This window comes from Malaclemys terrapin, chromosome 2, assembly GCF_027887155.1.
Source record: "Malaclemys terrapin pileata isolate rMalTer1 chromosome 2, rMalTer1.hap1, whole genome shotgun sequence".
In the NCBI taxonomy this organism is placed as follows: domain Eukaryota; kingdom Metazoa; phylum Chordata; order Testudines; family Emydidae; genus Malaclemys; species Malaclemys terrapin.
Window position 1 is genome coordinate 248,911,794 of NC_071506.1, and position 21,420 is coordinate 248,933,213.

At 41.2% G+C, this 21,420-nt stretch overlaps 1 protein-coding gene across 1 annotated transcript in view; it reads left to right on the forward strand.

The window, feature by feature from the left end:
* Positions 1-21,420, forward strand: part of MALRD1 (MAM and LDL receptor class A domain containing 1) — a 435,909-nt gene that overhangs the window by 346,607 nt on the left and 67,882 nt on the right. The window lies entirely within an intron of this gene.

A 21,420-nucleotide genomic window follows, 5' to 3' on the forward strand; every position in this document is an offset into this window, starting at 1 on the left:
CCTATTGGACTATCTTTTCATATTTCCAGAAGTTCTAAATCTGCCTGACAAGTAGCATGTTCTATTATTGCTAAACTGAAAGCTGTATTGGCAAGACATGGCATCCCTAAAAAGTTAGTGAGTGACTATATTTCATTTACAAACAGAGAAATGGGAACTTTATGAGACCCCGGGGAGTGAAACTTGCTCACTCCAGTCCGGGATACCCACAATCTAATAGAATGGTTAAGAGAACCATTCAGATGATAAAATACAGTGTTTCACAAAATATTGATCCCTACTTAACTATTTTGGAATTGAGAAACACACCACTGACAGGTATAGAATACTGTCCTGCACAATTGCTGATGGGGAGGATGTTGAAAACAACTCTTCCATCCTCACATACATTTCTGTAACCCAAAATACCTCAGAAGGCTCACACCAGATTAAGCAGCTACAGGAAAGATTGAAGAAATACTGTAACCAGAGAGCTAAGCCACTATCTGTGTTCCATCATTGAGATCCAGTACATGTGGAAACAACACAAGGTTGACAACCAGCAAGGGTGACAGTAACAGGTCCAAAGTCATGGTCATCTCACATTGAAATACCTACAGGAGAAAAGTACAGACATAACACATAGCACCTAAGATCTGACTATACAATGCAAACAATAGCTACACAACAAATATCTCAATGTGAAGAATCACAAGAGCAGCACGCAGTATCTATATCAGAAAACTAGCAATCAGAATTGACACCACCATGATCTGAGACATAGGTTGTATCAGAAAGAAAATTTACAAGAAGTGGACATCAGGTGCACCTATCAGCACAATACTGTAACTCATATGAAAATTTTATACAGGGACAACAGGCAGAAGTAGACTGACCCAATGGTAAAGATTGAGCTGCAGCCAGTTAAGTGTTAATGACCTCTGACTCACACAGATGAAGTCAGTTGCAGGGGGGAAGCTGGACTTTTCAGTGTTTTTTTTAATCACATTGCATCCCTTTTCCCACCTCTTTTTAATACAATATTCAACTTATTGAAGCTCATTTTTCATATTCAGGATCTGAAGAATTGTCCCCTTCCAACAAAAATTCTCTTTGTTCTCTTCATTCCCCCATTTACACTTCTCACCCCTCCCTATGGTAACCCTCCAAAGTTCCATATTCCACCTCCCCATTCCATCTCTTGCTCCTGACTCAAATGCCCTACCCAATTTGAAAAGTCAATCTTTCTCCTTCCCCAGCCAGACATCCCAATCCCATGTCCCCCATTCAATTTCTGCATCTCCCACCCAGTCCCTTAATTCCATTTGTTCACTCACTATTCTATCTATGATTTATATTTGTCCCCTTCCTGAATCCTTGTCTTGTTCCCTGTTCACTTACCCTCAAAATCCAAAGTGTAATGTAAACTCTTGCTGAATTTGGGACGGAGAGAGTCACAGCTGGCAGTTGTGGCCTACTGGACAGATAGAAGATGGCACCTGAGTTGGACTGTGATCTGCTGCTGGCCTTTAGGCTGACTGGTGTAGACTCGCAGGACACTCAGATACCCTCTTCTTTCCACACTGGTCTTGGACCATCTTGAGAGGAGGCCTTTCTTGCTGACCTGGGTTGGTAAAGAAACAAGAGTAAACAAGAGCTGTGTACGTGCTTAGAGAATCTATACGAGAATGCAGTGATGAGGTCAGGAGGAGGGTGAGGAATCCATCTTTTAGTTTATTCAGGATCTGCCCTAGCAGCAGCACCTCCTTGTGAATGTATTTTCCTAGTGGCCACTTCTTTTACAATAAAATCTGAAGATTCTACTCTGCAAATGGCACAGGCGCAGTGTTCTGAGTTTCAGGTGATTTGCTTTTTTTGCAGAACTCTGCAAAAGGTCCCAAACAGAGAACAAAAAGGCAGTTAACGGATATATAAAGTTCTTAAGTGAAAGATTACACTGTTCTGTGCCAGCTTTTATTTTGATTTTGCCCATAATATTTGTCTTTGTTCAAAGAATTCTCAACTGCAAGATAAAGAAGTATGTCACACCTGAAGTTACACTTTTCTTATATTCTCCCTTTTTAAAAGATTGCTTTGCTGCTACAGATTTTTCCATTCTCTTCCATTCTCTCTCTCACTGCATTACTACTTCTCCAGCCTCACTTTAATTACTTTAGGTTTCCTGGGGCAACATGTTCTAAATGGAAGCAATCATAATTTAGTTGGTTGGGAGCTCTAAGCAATAAAGCATTTCCAGCAGCTCTAATTCAGCTGAGCTTTTTATTTGTTTTTAAATAGTGAGCCCTCATTAACTAAGAGACTTTCTATGGATCCAAGAATATTTCTGAACATTTGAATAAAATATGATCATGCTCATCCCCAGTTTAGTGCTGAAGAAACTTCCTGCTAGTATCCTCTGCGCATTGATAGCTACACTGCCAGCTGCTGATTGCAAAAACCCTTGCTGTCTTCAAAACTGCCTGGCAAATGAGATGTAAAGAAAAAGGCTTGCCATGCAGGGGATCCAGAATTTTCTCCTGCCACTCAAGCTACTTAGAGATTTCAAATTTCTCTCCACCAGTAGGGAGAGGCAGGATTCATAATGGGAAATACTCATCCAGGAATTAGGGTCAGTTTTAGGGATGGGAAAATATAGTTAAGGGTCAATCCAAACCTCCTCTTTAAACTTAAACTTTTAACCAGTACTTAGTGTTATGAAAAAAGTTCATTAACTTTAAAAAATAATAATGTTTCCATATCTAGTTTCATATGGGTCCAGAGGATGAAGTACTAAAATACTGCATAAAAAGCTATTCTCCTTGTAGTTCTAGCCCAGCTGAAAAAAGGAAGGACCAGAAATACTGTTAAAATGCCTTGTTTTACATGATTTCCATGCCAATTCGAGCTCAAAGAGGATTGTATCGTATACCAAACATCCAAACTTTTGTCTGCTAAAGCAAACCAAAATTCTACATTTTTGGTTTTCACCCATCACTGTTTTAATTAATTAGTTATAATGCCCGCATGCCAAAATGCCTCTGGCGTATCCTAACAAAAGCATAACTAACAATTTCATTTCAAAAAGACAATCTGGCTGATAATCAAGCATCTTACAACCTATTAGTAAATCCTCCAATATCTCACATCCTCAACACGCCCCATTCAAATCAATATCCAACCAAAAAGGAAATTTAATTTGCACTGCAAGGAGGGCACAGATGAATTCTGGCTGCAGTACCAAGGCTGTTTAAATGAGTTGTTGTGCTCCATTTGCTGCAACAGAAGGGATGGAAATCTCTTGTAATTGAGGCACTTGAGGGGAGATGGGGACTCCATCCGGCCCAGTGCTCTGAGTTCCAGTCTGAGGCCCTCAAGACTGGACAGCTAAATTTCCTGTTTTCCCAAGACTGTTATTTATTTTTATTGAGGTAGCATCAAGGAGCTCTAGCCATGGACTAGGACTCTGTTGTGCTAGGTGCTGTACAAACACAACAAAAAGTCCCTGGGAACTTGCAGTCTCTTTCTCCCGCACCTTTTCAAAGCCAAAGTACAATAAAGTTCTCAGTTTAGCCAATCTGTAGCCACATTCTATCGGAAGCTTTCCCTTTTCCCTAACAAAATATAGCAAGACTGCTTGCTAGTGAACAGTTCTTCTTGTGCTCTCTTTCTTTCTTTCTTTGGTAGGCTAAAATAAAGAGAACCAACAGCCTCAAGCCTACAATAGGTTCACATTCAGGTCAATAATAATCCTTTGGTGTGTTGCAAATCTTTCCCCTCGTCCAGGTCCATGGGCTACTTAACCACCTTAAAAAGCCCTGAGCACTGACTTATAAATGCTTCAAGAAGGTTGCTTCCTGGCCCTGCTGCTTAATCCTTTCTCTCAGATTGTGGAATGCCATGGCTCGGTGACCTGGCCACACTACTCTGCTGCTGGGGACCCAGACAGAGCACTGAATTGGGATTCAGGAGATGTGGATTCTATTCCTGGCTTGGCCAGTGGCCTTCTGGGTGACCTAAGGCAAGTCATTTGGGGGGAGGGATAGCTCAGTGGTTTGAGCATTGGCCTGCTAAACCCAGGGTTGTGAGTTCAATCCTTGAGGGGGCCACTTAGGGATCTGGGGCAAAATCAGTACTTGGTCCTGCTAGTGAAGGCAGGGGGCTGGACTCAATGACCTTTCAAGGTCCCTTCCAGTTCTAGGAGATAGGATATCTCCATTATTTTATTTAATTTAATTTCACCTCCCTGTGCCTCCGTTTCCTGATCTGGTGATAAAGATATTTACCTCTTTTGTAAAGCATTTTCGATATCTATTGATGACAAACTCTATATAGTAGCTAGATATTATATTCCTGTTACAATACACTAGCTTTGCTGAAAACACTGCAGCAAAAGAACTTTATTTAAACAACCTTAGTGACATATGGAGGGGAGAGAGCATTCCAATATCACAAGCCTTCAGGAGAAGTATTAGTCTCCTGTACATTCAGAATTACACGGTGAGATGGTGAGCATTTCCAACCCCATCCAACTCAAATATTTCAAGATCAGTTATCCCTCAGGTAGATTAGACCTAAATTATGTGTGGCTTTATATACCAAAAGCAAGACCTTGGGGCTCACTCGGTGAGTTATAGGCATCAGTAGTCATTTTAATGCTTTAATGAACAACCATGACAATTCAGAGGTGTGTCAGAAAGCCATAAACAAGGCCAAAAGTTTGACTTTGTGGGCTCTTTCAGAGATCAGTCAAATGCGATACTTGCCCTTGGCACAGATGATCTGCTGGAAATGCAGATATATGTGAATGCTAATTTTTGACTGCTGCTTCAGCTTTTTCTGCACTGAGGAGTTCTAAATGATGCTTGGAAATAAGATTTTTTTTAAACTAATTAGTTACAATTTTGGTTTATTCAGCTTTAGAAGATTGACCTCTGTCTTGAGATTTTATGATGAGTATTTATATAGCATAACCACAGGTATAAACAGGAGCAGACACCATAAGAAACTCTGGGCCGTTGGAGACAATTAAGAATTAGGGCTGTTGAGTAATCACAGTTAACTCACACAATTAACTCAAAAAATTAATCGTGATTAAAAAAATTAATTGCAATTAATCGCACTTTTAATTGCACTGTTAAACAATAGAACAATAATTGAAATTTATTAAATCTTTTTGGACATTTTTCTACATTTTCAAATATATTTATTTCAATTACAAACACCGAATACAAAGTGTACAGTGCTCACTTTATATTATTTTTATTACAATATTTGCACTGTAAAAATGATAAACAAAGAAATACTGTATTTTCTGGCGTATAAGACTACTTTTTAACCCAGGAAAATCTTCTCAAAAGTCAGGGGTCGTCTTATACGCCGGGTGTCGTCTTATAGGGCGGGTGCTGAAACTTCCGAGCAGGACTGGAGAATCTGCGGTCGCCGCATATGGTGGGGGGAGCTCAAAAACGGCCGCGGCCGCATCCCCGCCCGATGACGAGGTGAGGGGGCGCCTCACCGGGAAGGTGTAAGTGAAGGGCGGAGCAAGCTGCAGGCGTCCGGGACGCCCGGGGTATGGAAAAAAGAGATAGAGCGGCGCTGTGCCCAGAAAAACACGCCTCTTTCACCCGTCTGGCCTGCCCTTGTATCCTATTACCGTACCTCCTTCTCTGCCTCTCAGATCTCACTCCTGAGGACTGCAGTGAAGCGGCGCAGGCGCGCATGTGCGAGATCTGAGAGGCAAAGAAGGAGGTAATAGGATACAAGGGCGGGCCAGACGGGTGAAAGAGGCGTGTTTGCGCTACCGCTCTGATAGTCTTGGAGACAGGGAGGGCTGGGCAGGCAGGGAGAGCTGACCAATCCAAGCAGGCTTTGTATACAACAACCAGCCAATCGCCGGTAAGGTACATCGCTTGCTGTGATTGGCTGGTTGTTGTATACCACATATGGGTATGGGTACCACATACAGTACAGCACCAGTATCTGTACCTGTTCATACAGTATAGCACCAGTACATACAGTACAGTATACAAATGTCCAACAGTCAAAACCCCATCATGGCTCCACCAGCAAGAAGAAAGAAATATGAAGCCAGTTTCAAACTTAAAGTTGTAAACTTTGCCATGGAACATAATAACTGCGCTGCTGCAAGACAATATGGAGTAACAGAAAAGATGGTTCGGGACTGGAAAGCAAATGAAAAAGCATTAAAGAGTATGCCAAGGGGTAAGTGTGCATTAAGAAGAGGCACTCCACATTGGCCAGAACTCGAAAAACATGTAGCAGACATGGTGAATGAGCATCGCCAAAACGGTTATGTAGTGACACGAAATAAAATACATTTGTTTGCACTTCAGTGGGCCAAATCTAACCCAGATCACAGCAACAGATTTAAGGCCACTGTATCCTGGTGTACTAGATTCATGGGAAGGCATAATATGGTACTGAGGCAAAAGATGAAAATTGCCCCAAAATTACCTGCAGATCTTGATAGCAAAGTAAATAGTTTCCATCGATACGTAATACAACAGCGCACTAAACATAGCTATGCGTTAAGTAGTATTGGAAATATGGATGAAACTCCAATGAATTTTGATATGGTTGGAAATAAAACTGTCCATCAAAAAGGTGAAAAAACAATTTTAATTAAAACAACAGGACATGAGAAGTCCAGTTTTACAGTGGTACTAGGATGCACAGCTGATGGCGCCAAACTGAGACCAATGATTATTTTTAAAAGAAAAACAATGCCGAAATTCAAGTTCCCTGTTGGTTGTTTTGTACATGTGAATGAAAAAGGCTGGATGGATGAAGAAGGGGTAAAGCTATGGCTTGACAATGTATGGAGCAGGCGACCAGGTGGACTTATTCAAAAATGTAGTCTACTGGTGTGGGATATGTTCAGGGCTCATTTAACTCCCAGCACCAAGCAAATGCTTGCAAGACTAAACACAGATGCGGCAGTTATTCCTGCAGGATTGACATCGTTGGTACGGCCACTGGATGTGTGCCTAAACAAGCCATTTAAAGATCGCATTCAAGAACAGTGGAATGAATGGATGGTTAGCGGCGAAAAGTCATTCACAAAAGGAGGAAACATGCGTGCTCCACAGTTGGATGTTTTGTGCAAGTTTGTCATAAAAGCCTGGAATGATATTGATGCAGAAACAGTAATCAAGTCTTTCAAGGAGTGTGGCATATCAAATTCATTAGATGGTATGGAGGACGACTACTTGTGGCAAGATGAAGAGGAAGCCGAAGCTGAGACCACACCATCTGATACGGAATTCGATCCATACGATGACTGCCTTACAAATGTATCACAAGATGTCATTGATGTACTTATGATATCAGATGACGAACAGGAGGATTTTGAAGGCTTTTAAAGGGAAACTGTCACGCCAGCAAAACCTGTAAAAATACCGTAGCTTGCAGTTATGATGGGCGTTGCTAACTCGCCAGGGACTTGCCCAGCACTTGCTCTCTCTCTCTTGTTTGTTATCTTCCTCCTATCATCATCAGTTCCAGTTTGGTTGACAGCTTAGAAAACAAACAGCATGGCAGCTCCCATGGGTTTATTGTCTTATCCTTCCTTTCAGCTTTAGAGTGAATTAGGAAAAGTTTAATCCACTTGCACTGTTTTATGTTTACATGTTTGATGACAAACAGCCTTATGTTTATAAGTGACAGTTTTCCTGCTAAGTACCTGCATGTCATAAGCATTTGAATTAAAATTACCATATTGAAATCAAATCTGATGTTTTTTTAATTTTTTTTTTGGTGTGCGTTGGAAGAGGGGTAGTCTTATACGGCGAGTATATCCCAAACTCTATATTTTAACTGGAAAAGTTGGGGGTCGTCTTATACGCCCAGTCGTCTTATACGCCGGAAAATACGGTAGTATTTTTCAATTCCCCTCATACAAGTACTGAAGTAAAATCTCTTTATCATGCAACTTACAAATGTAGCTTTTTTTGGTTACATACCTGCACTCAAAAAAACAAAACAATGTAAAACTTTTGAGCCTACAAGTCCACTCAGTCCTACTTCTTCTAAGAATCTGAAGTGCCTTCCAAAATCTGAGAGGGAAGAGATGTGGAGCATGCTTTCAAACGTCTTAAAAGAGCAACACTCTGATGCAGAAACTACAGAATCCAAATCACCAAAACAAAAACAAAAAAATCAATCTTCTGCTTGTGAAATCTGACTCAGACTGCAACACCGGCTACAACAGTGCTATGTGAACGCTTTTCTCACTTTTAGGTGACACTGTAAATAAGAAGCAGGCAGCATTCTCTCCTGCAAATGTAAACAAACTTGTTTGTTTGACAGGTTTCAGAGTAGCAGCCGTGTTAGTCTGTATCCGCAAAAAGAACAGGAGTACTTGTGGCACCTTAGAGACTAACAAATTTATTAGAGCATAAGCTTTCGTGGACTACAGCCCACTTCTTCGGATGCATATAGAATGGAACATATATTGAGGAGATATATATACACACACATACAGAGAGCATAAACAGGTGGGAGTTGTCTTACCAACTCTGAGAGGCCAATTAATTAAGAGAAAAAAAACTTTTGAAGTGATAAAGATAGCCCAGTACAGACAGTTTGATAAGAAGTGTGAGAATACTTACAAGGGGATCCCTGTAGTCCACGAAAGCTTATGCTCTAATAAATTTGTTAGTCTCTAAGGTGCCACAAGTACTCCTGTTCTTTTTGTTTGTTTGAGTGACTAGCTGAACAAGAAGGACTGAGTGCACTTGTAGGCTCTAAAGTTTTACATTGTTTTAGTTTTTAGTGCTGTTATTTTTTTGTACATAATTCTACATTTCTAAGTTCAACTTTCATGATGAAGCGATTGCACTATGTTATTTGTATTAGGTGAATTTAAAAATACTATTTCTTTTGGTTTTTACTATGCAAATATTTGTAATAAAAATAATATAAAGTAAGCACCGTACACTTTGTATTCTGTGTGGTAATTGAAATCAATATATTGGAAAATGTAGAAAACATCCAAAAAAAATTAAATAAATGGTATTCTATTATTCTTTAACAGTGTGATTAATTTTTTTAATTGCTTGCCAGCCCTATTAAGAATCCATTATCTGCTTTGCGCCATTCAGTCATAAATGTTAGGAATTTCTCAGCCTTGTAGTATTTATATAAAACTGGTTAACCAAACAATGAACATTTTTCAGAAACTTAGAGAAAGGTTACTTTTTTTGTTAAAAGGACTCCAGTAGATTTCCCTTTTTTCTTCTCTGTCACACCTTTTTTCTTTATCTTTCTGTACCTTTTCCTTTCACTCTTTTTAGTCGGTTTTCTCTCTCAGTAGGCTTTTCAGTAGCGTTTAATGCTGTTTTAAACTTTATTTCATGATGTCTTGTACTTCATTGTTTTTCTTTTGATTCTTTTTTGATTCTTTTCTGCTTCTGCATTTCTCAATCTGTCCCTTCTCCCCACCCCTTCTCTCTATATTTTAAACAGATTAAAATCAAATTGATCAGTTTATCAACAGATTAGGTAGAACAAAGCATACACTTCCTCACACTGCACCAACATGAATCTAGCCTCACCTGGTAGGGACTCTCATGTTTAACAATGGTGTCAGATGATCCTGGTTAACCAGGTGAGATTATACTTCACCTTGTATGACACTTGAGTTCCTGACTTCATTGCTCCGGCTGCCAACAAAGGGGCCAATTCTCACTGGATTATGCCAACTAGGTGCTAGAGGATAGTATAATTTTTTTAATTGGTTGGTCACTGCTTTCACGGGGGTGAAAGGTTCCATTCGATAGCTCAGAACTCATACAAACTTTCCCATCCTTTCAACACCAAAAAAAACCAAAACCGTTATTGCTCCTTGACCCCAATATAAAAATCAACTGTCTCTTCCCTGAGAGGAGAGCCTTGAAGAAGCAACTAGACAAACCAGTTGGAAACTCTGAATTGCTGGATTAAATTTTTGCTGCAAGGTTCTTCATTCTCTGTCTTTACTGCCTCAGTGAGGAACCAGAATTTGGAAGTCAGACCTAGGCAGTATCCCAACTGTTTGCAATGAGTTACTATCATTCAGCCCGCCAGGTGGTACAACTCTCAAATGAATCTCAATGGGATAGATATTGATTTTTGGTCACCCCTTTCAGGAGCTGTAAGCCTCCTCCATCATACACTCAAAAGGGACATAATTTTCCAGCTGAGACATTCCAGTTGTTCCCCCTCTCCATCTTACCAATACCCTTCATGTACCCAATCTTCAATCCCTTATGAGCCACTGTAAAAGATTTTGAGATAGTTATCTAACTGATCATCTTCCCCAAACTCCCTAGCTCTGTCAAGAAGAGCTGTAACGGGGTGGGTGGGGGGGGGAGGGAGGGAAAGGGATGCTTCAGTAATAAAATAGCATTCGCAATTTTTCAGAAAAGTTGCCTCCTTTTGAAGGATGGTCTATGGTCAGTGTAGTCAACAGTTAGATTTGTTTGCTGATTTCTAAAATGTAGCTAGGTTTATTTTCAATGACATTGAAAAGCAGTTTGGTGCTTCCTAACTTAGAACCTGAAATGTTTAAGAGGTGTGTTTAAATCTTGATGTATTGTACTAGCCTGCTGGCTAGCATAAAGAATCAGCTTTCCCTACACCATACTGAGAGAGATGTCACCCATGTGCCTGGCAGGCCTTGATCCTGGTATTCCTAATGCACCAAACAATTTTGGTTGACCTCAGTGACAGTTCCACATGCACACAGGTTACAGTATCAGGCCTAAGATCAGAGTAACATTCATGCCTCTGGAGGTACTGGTACTATAACTGTATGTGTGCTTTCCAAACTAAGAAGAGTGAAAGTGGCCACACAATTTAGGAGCACAGGAAAATCTGAAGAAAAATATTCATGCAAGCTGAAAAAGTCATGGATCTAGAATCCCCTCACCACTTTTAAGAAGAAGAGAACCATTACCTGGATGAATGGATTTGGGAGAAACTATTACAGAATTAAAATGAAAAAGAAGAGGGCTTCATTCCTATGGTAATTTATTCCTTGGCAAAGAACAATAGCCAAGATTTTCAAAAGTGACTAATAATTTTGGGTACCTCAATTTTGGGGTTCCAAATTGACATGCTGTGATGAGTCCACTGCCCCCCCCTCTTCCTGGGCCTGCTAGCTGTCCCAATAAAGTGCAGAGAGGCCTCCAGTTGTGCAGCACCCGTGGCTTTATTTAGACACACAGTTCTCCAACCACCAGTGTTGAGCTATATACAAGGCTTGCAGGGTTAGTTCCCTCTTTTCCTGCAGTCAGCCCACAGCTAGGAGACTCACCTTTTCCTGGCTGGCTTTTCTGCTGGCTCCCAGCCCTCATGACTGCTAGCTTGTCAGGCCCGCAGGTGAAGCCAATCCTCAGGCCAGGCATCAGGTCTGTTTCACCAGCCCCAACCTATTTCTCTTGATTGGAGCTGGCTGAGGAGGGGTAATTAGGTGTTTTTGAACCAGCACCCTGCTACACATGCCTTACAGAGGTCAGGTCTTCAGAAAGTGCTGAGCACCTCTCCTCTGCAAAGCAAACCCCTTTAAGGGGTGTCAAGTTGGGAACCCAAGAATTGAGGCACCCAAAATCACTAGTCACTTTTCAAAATCTTGGCCAATTATGTTGTTAGTTAACTTCCTTCATGCATGTATTTGTTCTTTTATTTCCCATGCTTTCCTTGATGCATGGAACACCTATGCTGAACTAGTCCACATAGCCACTACACTGTTCTCCTTCAGAACCTTTCTCAGTACTCACTTCTACCCTGCTACCTATAGTAAATCACCAACTATTAATGGAAAGTTTGAAGACCTTTGGCGATACTATACACTCAAAAACTACATTAAAAAAATTGGTAAGGTTGCAAAGCCAAGACCGCAAAAGTGAGGAAATGCCAGAATTTAGGTTGCCTATGCAATATAATTTTCATCTTAACTCTTCTCCCTAGACGTGGTTGCTTCTAGAGTTCCTCCCTTGGGACTACTTAGATGGTATCTTAGATTCTTTCTCTTCTGAACAACCTTAGTGCTTCAATACAATCTATGTAACCTTTTACCAGCAGGATCTAAACCTAATTACTAGAGTGTGGTGTCTCAGGCAAACCTTGCCAATCTATTTTAGTGTGTTTGTACAACACCTGCCCACAGTGAGCCTGCAAACTTGATTGGACATCTGGGTGCTACTTCATACATGCATAATAGCATATAATAACACACTGATCCAAGACTACCACTTTTCTGTCTATCTCTGTCCAAGCTTATGCTACATCCATCCTGAGTTTTCTATTAAAGAGAGATCCCCATCTGAAAACCAAAGGTCTGGATTTATTATTTTTTTTATAAATAATTGAAATAACTTAATTCATTAGTTGAGTTTATCAGAGCACCAATCCTAAAACCTATATTTGCCAAAAAATAAAGCTTTCATGATATTTTGCCCTGCTGAATTTGTTCAGGAAAATCTGTAGAATTAATGAAAGTATTTAATTTTCCAACCAGAATGACATAGCTGCACTATATAGATTTGGGAGGGAACATCATATCCTGAAGTCCTTAATTAGGCAACTCCCCACATTTACCTCAATGAGCATTTTGTCTGAGTAGCAACTGAAATATTTGGCTCTAGAGTTGCATAAAACTTCCAATGTTCTCTTCTCAAGTCATTGCATGTGATGATTTTCCATCTGCAAAATCTGCCTTTTTTATTCTTCATCTAAATATACAGCTGTGAGAGAAAATACTTTGGTTGCTTTTTTTCAGGAACCAGCATCAGGAAAAATGTGAGTAATTCATGTTGATAATAGCCATTCTTACCCTGCTCTAAAATTGTCCCCATAGTCCCTGTTTCAGTCTGTTGGAAACCAAACCTTCACACAGCTTTTTACCAATTCTCAATTTCTACTGAAAATAAATGACTAGCATATGACAAGCAATAGCGCAAATTGGTTGTTTCTGAACTGCTTATTGCAGAAGTATGCCAAATGTTTACAATGTTGTACATAGGCAATGGGCAAGCTTTAGTCAATAATATGGGCCTTCAGTGAGAAAGTTCAGAGTCCCATGAGTCTTAGATCTACTGGTAGTAACTTAACTGTCAGTTTAACATTGTATTTAGTCTTCAGCGAACCATGATCACGTAAACTAGTCAAGACAAATAATACACATTAATAGAGTTATGTTGGTTCACTGAGCCAAGTTGTGTTTTCATTTACTCCAGCTTTACACCAGTGTCACTGAATGTAAAATTTGGCCCAATAACTGCAGCATCATCCAGATAGGATAAAATATTAATTTATCTGCAATCCAATAGAGTCCTTTTGGGTACTCTGTCCAAGAACAAAAGTTTTCCCAAGTTCTTGAAGAGGAAGAGGATTGAAGATGAAATCATCTTTTCCACTAGGTCTCCTTATAAAATTTGTCATCCAGTCAGGAAACAGAAGCAATACTTTGTGACCAAATCACATGCCATGAATAACAAAAAGACAAAAACATAGCTATAGCATATATTTACATGAAGTAACTGAATAATTGAAAATAATGAATAAGTTCCTATCCTGCCAATAGAATCATAGAATATCAGGGTTGGAAGGGACCTCAGGAGGTCATCTAGTCCAACCCCCTGCTCAAAGCAGGACCAATTCCCAACTAAAGCATCCGAGCCAGGGTTTTGTCAAGCCGGGCCTTAAAAACCTCCAAGGAAGGAGACTTCACCACCTCCCTAGGTAACGCATTCCAGTGCTTCACCACCCTCCTAGTGAAATAGTGTTTCCTAATATCCAACCTAGACCTCCCCCACTGCAACTTAAGACCATTGCTCCTTGTTTTGTCATCTGCCACCATTGAGAACAGCCGAGCTCCATCCTCTTTGGAACCCCCTTTCAGGTAGCTGAAGGCTGCTATCAAATCCCCCCTCATTCTTCTTTTGAGACTAAACAATCCCAGTTCCCTCAGCCTCTCCTCATAAGTCATGTGCTCCAGACCCCTAATCATTTTTGTTGCCCTCCGCTGGACTCTTTCCAATTTTTCCACATCCTTCTTGTAGTGTGGGGCCCAAAACTGGACACAGTACTCCAGATGAGGTCTCACCAATGTCAAATAAAGGGGAACGATCACGTTCCTCGATCTACTGGCAATGCCCCTACTTATACAGCCCAAAATGCCGTTAGCCTTCTTGGCAACAAGAGCACACTGTTGACTCATATCCAGCTTCTCGTCCACTGTGAGCCCTAGGTCCTTTTCTGCAGAACTGCTACCTAGCCATTCGGTCCCTAGTCTGTAGCAGTGCATGGGATTCTTCTGTCCTAAGTGCAGGACTCTGCACTTGTCCTTGTTGAACCTCATCAGGGTTTTTTTGGCCCAATCCTCTAATTTGTCTAGGTCCCTCTGTATCCGATCCCTACCCTCTAGTGTATCTACCACGCCTCCTAGTTTAGTGTCATATGCAAACTTGCTGAGAGTGCAGTCCACACCATCTTCCAGATCATTAATAAAGATATTAAACAAAACCGGCCCCAAGACCGACCCTTGGGGCACTCCGCTTGAAACCAGCTGCCAACTAGACATGGAGCCATTGATCACTACCTGTTGAGCCCGACGATCTAGCCAGCTTTCTATCCACCTTACAGTCCATTCATCCAGCCCATACTTCTTTAACTTGGCGGCAAGAATACTGTGGGAGACCGTATCAAAAGCTTTGCTAAAGTCAAGGAATAACATCCACTGCTTTCCCCTCATCCACAGAGCCAGTTATCTCATCATAGAAGGCAATTAGGTTAGTCAGGCACGACTTCCCCTTGGTGAATCCATCCTGACTGTTCCTGATCACTTTCCTCTCCTCTAAGTGTTTCATAATTGATTCCTTGAGGACCTGCTCCATGATTTTTCCAGGGACTGAGGTGAGGCTGACTGGCCTGTAGTTCCCCGGATCCTCCTTCTTCCCTTTTGTAAAGATGGGCACTACATTAGCTTTTTTCCAGTCATCCGGGACCTCCCCTGATCGCCATGAGTTTTCAAAAATAATGGCCAATGGCTCTGCAATCTCATCCGCCAACTCCTTTAGCACCCTCGGATGCAGCGCATCCGGCCCCATGGACTTGTGCACGTCCAGTTTTTCTAAATGGTCCCAAACCATTTCTTTCTCCACAGAGGGCTGGTCACCTTCTCCCCATATTGTGCTGCCCCGTGCAGCAGTCTGGGAGCTGACCTTGTTCATGAAAACAGAGGCAAAAAAATCATTGATTACATTAGCTTTTTCCACATCCTCGGTCACTAGGTTGCCTCCCTCATTCAATAAGGGGCCCACTCTTTCCTTGACTTTCTTCTTGTTGCTAACATACCTGAAGAAACCCTTTCTTGATACTCTTAACATCTCTTGCTAGCTGCAACTCCAAGTGTGATTTGGCCTTCCTGATTTCACTCCTGCATGCCCAAGCAATATTTTTATACTCCTCCCTGGTCATTTGTCCAATCTTCCATTTCTTGTAAGCTTCTTTTTTGCATTTAAGATCAGCAAGGATTTCACTGTTTAGCCAAGCTGGTCGCCTGCCATATTTACTATTCTTTCTACACATCGGGATGGTTTGTTCCTGCAACTGCAATAAGGATTCTTTAAAATTCAGCCAGCTCTCCTGGACCTCTTTGCCCTTCATGTTATTCTCCCAGGGGATCCTGCCCATCTGTTCCCTGAGGGAGTCAAAGTCTGCTTTTCTGAAGTCCAGGGTCTGTATTCTGCTGCTCTCCTTTCTTCCTTGTGTCAGGATCCTGAACTCGACCATCTCATGGTCACTGCCTCCCAGGTTCCCGTCCACTTTTGCTTCCCCTACTAATTCTTCCCTGTTTGTGAGCAGCAGGTCAAGAAAAGCTCTGCCCCTAGTTGGTTCCTCCAGCACTTGCACCAGGAAATTGTCCCCTACACTTTCCAAAAACTTCCTGGATTGTCTGTGCACCGCTGTATTGCTCTCCCAGCAGATATCAGGGTGATTAAAGTCTCCCAGGAGAACCAGGGCCTGCGATCTAGCAACTTCTGCTAGTTGCCAGAAGAAAGCCTCGTCCACCTCATCCCCCTGGTCTGGTGGTCTATAGCAGACTCCAACCATGACATCACCCTTGTTGCTCACACTTCTCAACTTTATCCAGAGACTCTCAGGTTTTTCTGCAGTTTCATACCGGAGCTCTGAGCAGTCATACTCCTCTCTTACATACAACGCAACTCCCCCACCTTTTCTGCCCTGCCTGTCCTTTCTGAACAGTTTATATCCATCCATGATATTACTCCAGTCATGTGAGTTATCCCACCAAGTCTCTGTTATTCCAATCGCATCATAGTTCCCTGACTGTGCCAGGACTTCCAGTTCTCCCTGCTTGTTTCCCAGGCTTCTTGCATTTGTGTATAGGCACTTAAGATAACACATTGATTGTCCCTCTTTCTCAGCATGAGACAGGAGTCCTCCCCTCTTGCGCTCTCCTGCTTGTGCTTCCTCCCAGGATCCCATTTCCCCACTTACCTCAGGGCTTTGGTCTCCTTCCCCCAGTGAACCTAGTTTAAAGCCCTCCTCACTAGGTTGGTCAGCCTGTTGGCGAAGATGCTCTTCCCTCTCTTCGTTAGATGGAGTCCGTCTCTGCCTAGCACTCCTCCTTCTTGGAACACCATCCCATGGTCGAAGAATCCAAAGCCTTCTCTCCGACACCACCTGTGTAGCCATTCGTTGACTTCCACGATTCGACGGTCTCTACCCAGGCCTTTTCCTTGCACAGGGAGGATGTACGAGAACACCACTTGCGCCTCAAACTCCTTTATCCTTCTTCCCAGAGCCACGTAGTCTGCAGTGATCTGCTCAAGGTCATTCTTGGCAGTATCATTGGTGCCCACGTGGAGAAGCAGGAAGGGGTAGCGATCCGAGGGCTTGATGAGTCTCGGCAGTCTCTCCGTCACATCGTGTATCCTAGCTCCTGGCAAGCAGCAGACCTCTCGGTTTTCCCGGTCGGGGCGGCAGATAGATGACTCAGTCCCCCTGAGGAGGGAGTCCCCGACCACCACTACCCTCCTCTTGGGAGTGGTGGTTGTGGAACCCCCATCCCTAGGACAGTGCATCTTTTGCCTTCCAATCGGTGGAGTCTCCTTCTGCTCCCATCCCTCAGATGGGTCATCTAGTCCACTCTCCGCATTAGTACCTGTAGAGAGAACATGGAAATGATTGCTCACCTGTATCTCCATTGCTGGTACGTGGACGCTCCTCTTTCTCCTTCTGGAGGTCACATGCTGCCAAACTTCTTCACCATCCTTCTGTCCCTGCTGCGCCTGCTCTGAATCTGCAGAACTTTGTGGCCGTAGAAGCATCTCCTGACGTCTGTCCAGGAAATCTTCATTTTCCCTCATGCAATGCAGAGTCGATACTCATTTCTCCAGACCTCAAACCTTCTCTTCCAATATGGAGACCAGCTTGCACTTTGTACAGACAAAGTCGCTTCTGTCCTGTGGGAAAAAAGACAAACATGGCACAACCTGTGCAGGTTACAACAGCTGATGGCTCACCTTCCACATCACCTTCCTCTTAAGAGCTTCCTCAGCTGTTACAGGAACTACTCAGAGAAACCTGCAGATGAAAGCCTCAGTGAGCTCTCCCCAAGCAAACTCCCTCTGTTAGCCTCTGCTGTTCACTACTCAGCTGGTTTGCTGCTGACTGCCCTTATATACCAGTCAGGCCCACCTGGAACAAAGCACTCCCAATTCACACTTTTTAAACAAACAAGCAAGCAATCAAGCACACAGTCAAACTGACAAATTGTCCCAGCAACAGACAGACACTCAGACACTCACCAACACAGCCCCCCTAATGCAGCACTTAACTTAGCATACCTCCTCTCGGACAGATCCCAGGCAAACTCCCTCTGTTAGCCTCTGCTGTTCGCTGTTCATACTTATGCATGAGCTTAACTTTCAGCACGTGCTTGATCCTTTTGACTTCATAGACAAATTTCAAGTTGTAAAGTTTTGTGTTCTCAAAGTAGATAATGAGCTGTATTCACTATGCCACATACATTGCAGCTGAGGTAGTCAGATATCCTGGTATGCTACTCACCAGGGTAACAATGTAGACAAATGTATACATTTTATCTGATGGGTATGGGGTCTTTGTATGAAAAAACAGCTAACAGTCATTACAATTGCATCATTGTATAAGCAAAATTTGTTTAATTTTTTGACCTCTAGTCTTTTTATTTTCTCTTCCCTCTCCTGGCCATAGCCAGTTTCCTGTTTCTTTTACTAGTTCTGGGCTATGATACTCCGGCTAGTCTGGCTCCTCAGCTCACACCCGACACCCCTGCCTAATGTCCACCACAGCTGGGTGGTGCACAGAGGATTTCCGACTGTAATTGGAATTTCACTGTACCATGTTCACCTAAAGTAGTTGCTAAATATATTTTTAAGCCTTCCTTTAAATTTCAATATTCATTGTATGTATTATAGGTATGAATGGCAGTGTATAAGACAAAACAGATTATATGGCACAGATCTATGTAATTATGTAATATTATGCAAAGCGTTTAAATTGTCAGCGCTTCATAGACTTCAATGGAGCTATGACAATTTATACCAGTTAAGGATCTGGCGCAATGTTCTTTGGGGCAGGACTTATTTGTATGGTTCCAAATGTACCCTCGCTGCTCATTAAAACAGAATATTGATGACAATATTCCCTTTACATATTGTAAAATTGTTTTTGGTTGGCTTGTTTTTCCCTCCATGTCCTTATACTGAATGCAGTCCTCAATATCTCCCAGACCTGACTTTGAATGACTATCCAGCCTGAACTTAAGAAGTTCAAGTTTTCTCATGATATATTGTTTGGAATACATGATTTTGTATATCATTATCTCCCCCTGCGCCCCTTAACTCCCACCCCTTTTTGGATGGGTGGATGAACTGTATATAATACAGTACATTGCTGTAGCAAATAATACTGCCCTAAGTACAAGTCACTATCCTTCAGTGACTGATGAAGTATCCTTTCCAACAATTAGTCAGCACGTAAGTAAATGGAGGAACATGGGCTCTTGAAAGCTTGTATGTTTGGTTTCCAGTTATTGCAATAAAAGTTATTTTCTCAAGAAAGTATCTGAGTTAAACTTCATGGCCCTTCATCTGAGGGCAAAAATAAACCACTATTCATTACTGAGAGAAACTGCTTAGCATTACTTATTGTATATGGGCATTGTTAGGAAAACATTAGCATGCACTACATGTCAAAACCAGAAACAAGCAGTTATAAAACCAACTAGATTCAGATGTACTAAGCCAATGGGTCAGTTTTACTTCTATGCTCGAGACCTCTGGTTTTGACAAACATGAAAAATTTATATTTAGCTTGATGTTATCATAGCTGTGCTTTCCCGCTATTCTTTCAGCTTTTCCAAAGTCTCCTTTTTAATACTACATACTTTATATATGGAGTTGATATCCATGTGATAAATTGCATGATACATTTATTTATCATGTTCCTTTGACTACCTCGTCTGACTCCGACTCACCCTAATCCATCCACACTACTCTCAAGATTTATTCTAAATTTCAAACAAATACAATATTTAAAATTGACCTGCCACACAAGTATTTTCTTTTCCTCTCTCAAATGTGGAATTTCCCACCAAAATTACTCCTTCCTGAGGCCCAGGAAAAATAAGAGTTCAGCCTTGGAGTGGAAACAGCTTTTTCACTTTTGGAGGAAGAGAAAAGACACATCTCACCTTCTTATATACAGTGTGGGTATAGAATATATACAACGTGGGTGTACGTATTTACACATACAAACACACACATATCTATACACACATGTATATAATGCTCACGTGTATGTAATAGGTATATGTCACTTCTAAAGCTGTCACAGGAACGGGCTACTATGCAACTCACTAAAACAGGATATTTATTATGAAGGAAGCTCTCAAAGTCTGATGGTCAACTAGCTTGCTATCAGCAATATTAGTGCGTTTTGCATTTCAAAACCTCACTGCATCTCTAATATTTTAGCTTTTCTCCCCAATATTAAGAAAACAATTTAAATAGTCCTACTATTAAGAATGAAATATGTCAGTAGCAGATACTATAGCAATGTAGGTGTAAATACCAAAATAGATAGTAACTTTGAAAGCAAAGAATTAATGTTGCGTTAATGACAATGTTGAATGGGATTTCATTCCAATTGAACATTAGTTACTAGACACAGTAGACTTACCCAGTCCTAATCAAGGAGTTTGAATTCTTTGTTAATTATGTACAAATGAATGTTTGATAAATTCTCAATATTCTTAGCATACACATTTCATTTGTTCTGTATATAAACATTTATAACCTACTTTCTGTGTGGAGGCCAAATTATACTCTGGGGGACACACTGTGGAACCCCATGGACTTCAGTGATGTTTTATCAGCTGTCATTTGGAGCAGAATTTGGCCTAGTGTATTTAAAGCTATGGAAAATGTGCAATAGTTAACATAAAAGGGGAGATAACAAGACAGCATGGTGGTATTGAAGTCAGGTCTGTCTACTGGCTCACAGCACAAGTTTTACTTCTGTGTCTTAAAGACAATGGGACATATTTTGATCTTAGTTACACTGGCATAAATTTAGAAAATTCCACTGACATCAGAGGTGTTGCTTTGGATTTACAGGGAGTCAGGACAGCAGAAATGTTAAGCTACAATTCAACAAAGCATTTAGACACATGCATGAATGCTTTACTGAAGTAGGATGAGATTGTTCATATTCTTAAGCCCTTTCCTGAATCAGGACCATATGTTTGAATGTATCCGCATTTTATGAGCCAGAAGTATATATGAAACTAGACAGAGGGTTCAAAATGGAACCACAAATTCAAATACCTCTGAGCATGAAGCTGGAGGAGGTTAGAAACCTGGATCTGACTCAGTAACATTACCCGATCTGTAACGATGTCAGTTACAAAAGTTCACTTTAGTAGAGAATGAGTCATATTCAGCAAATGACTTCACTAACATTGTTTTGGCATAAGAAAGGGCATAATTTGTGTCCTCTGGACTAAATCCTCATCCTGGGCCCAATTCTGCCACCTTTACATAAGTTAAGTAGTTCCATTAATAATGATCTAGCCCAAATTCAGAATGAAAAGGGGAAAAAATGGAAAATGTTAAAAAAATGTTAAGCTCTATGAATATTTTAAAGAAATTACAGGTCAGAAGGGACCATTAAATCATCTAGTCTGAACTCTTAAATTAATTACTATGTGATGTAAATAAATTCCTAAAATCAATCGGACAAATATAACTATTATTTAGGAGCCTTTTGAAGATACATAAAGTGAAAATGATAGATTTGTAAAGCAAAACACAACTTAAAACGTACGTTAAAACATTACATAAAAATTGGATTACCTCATTTTGTCTA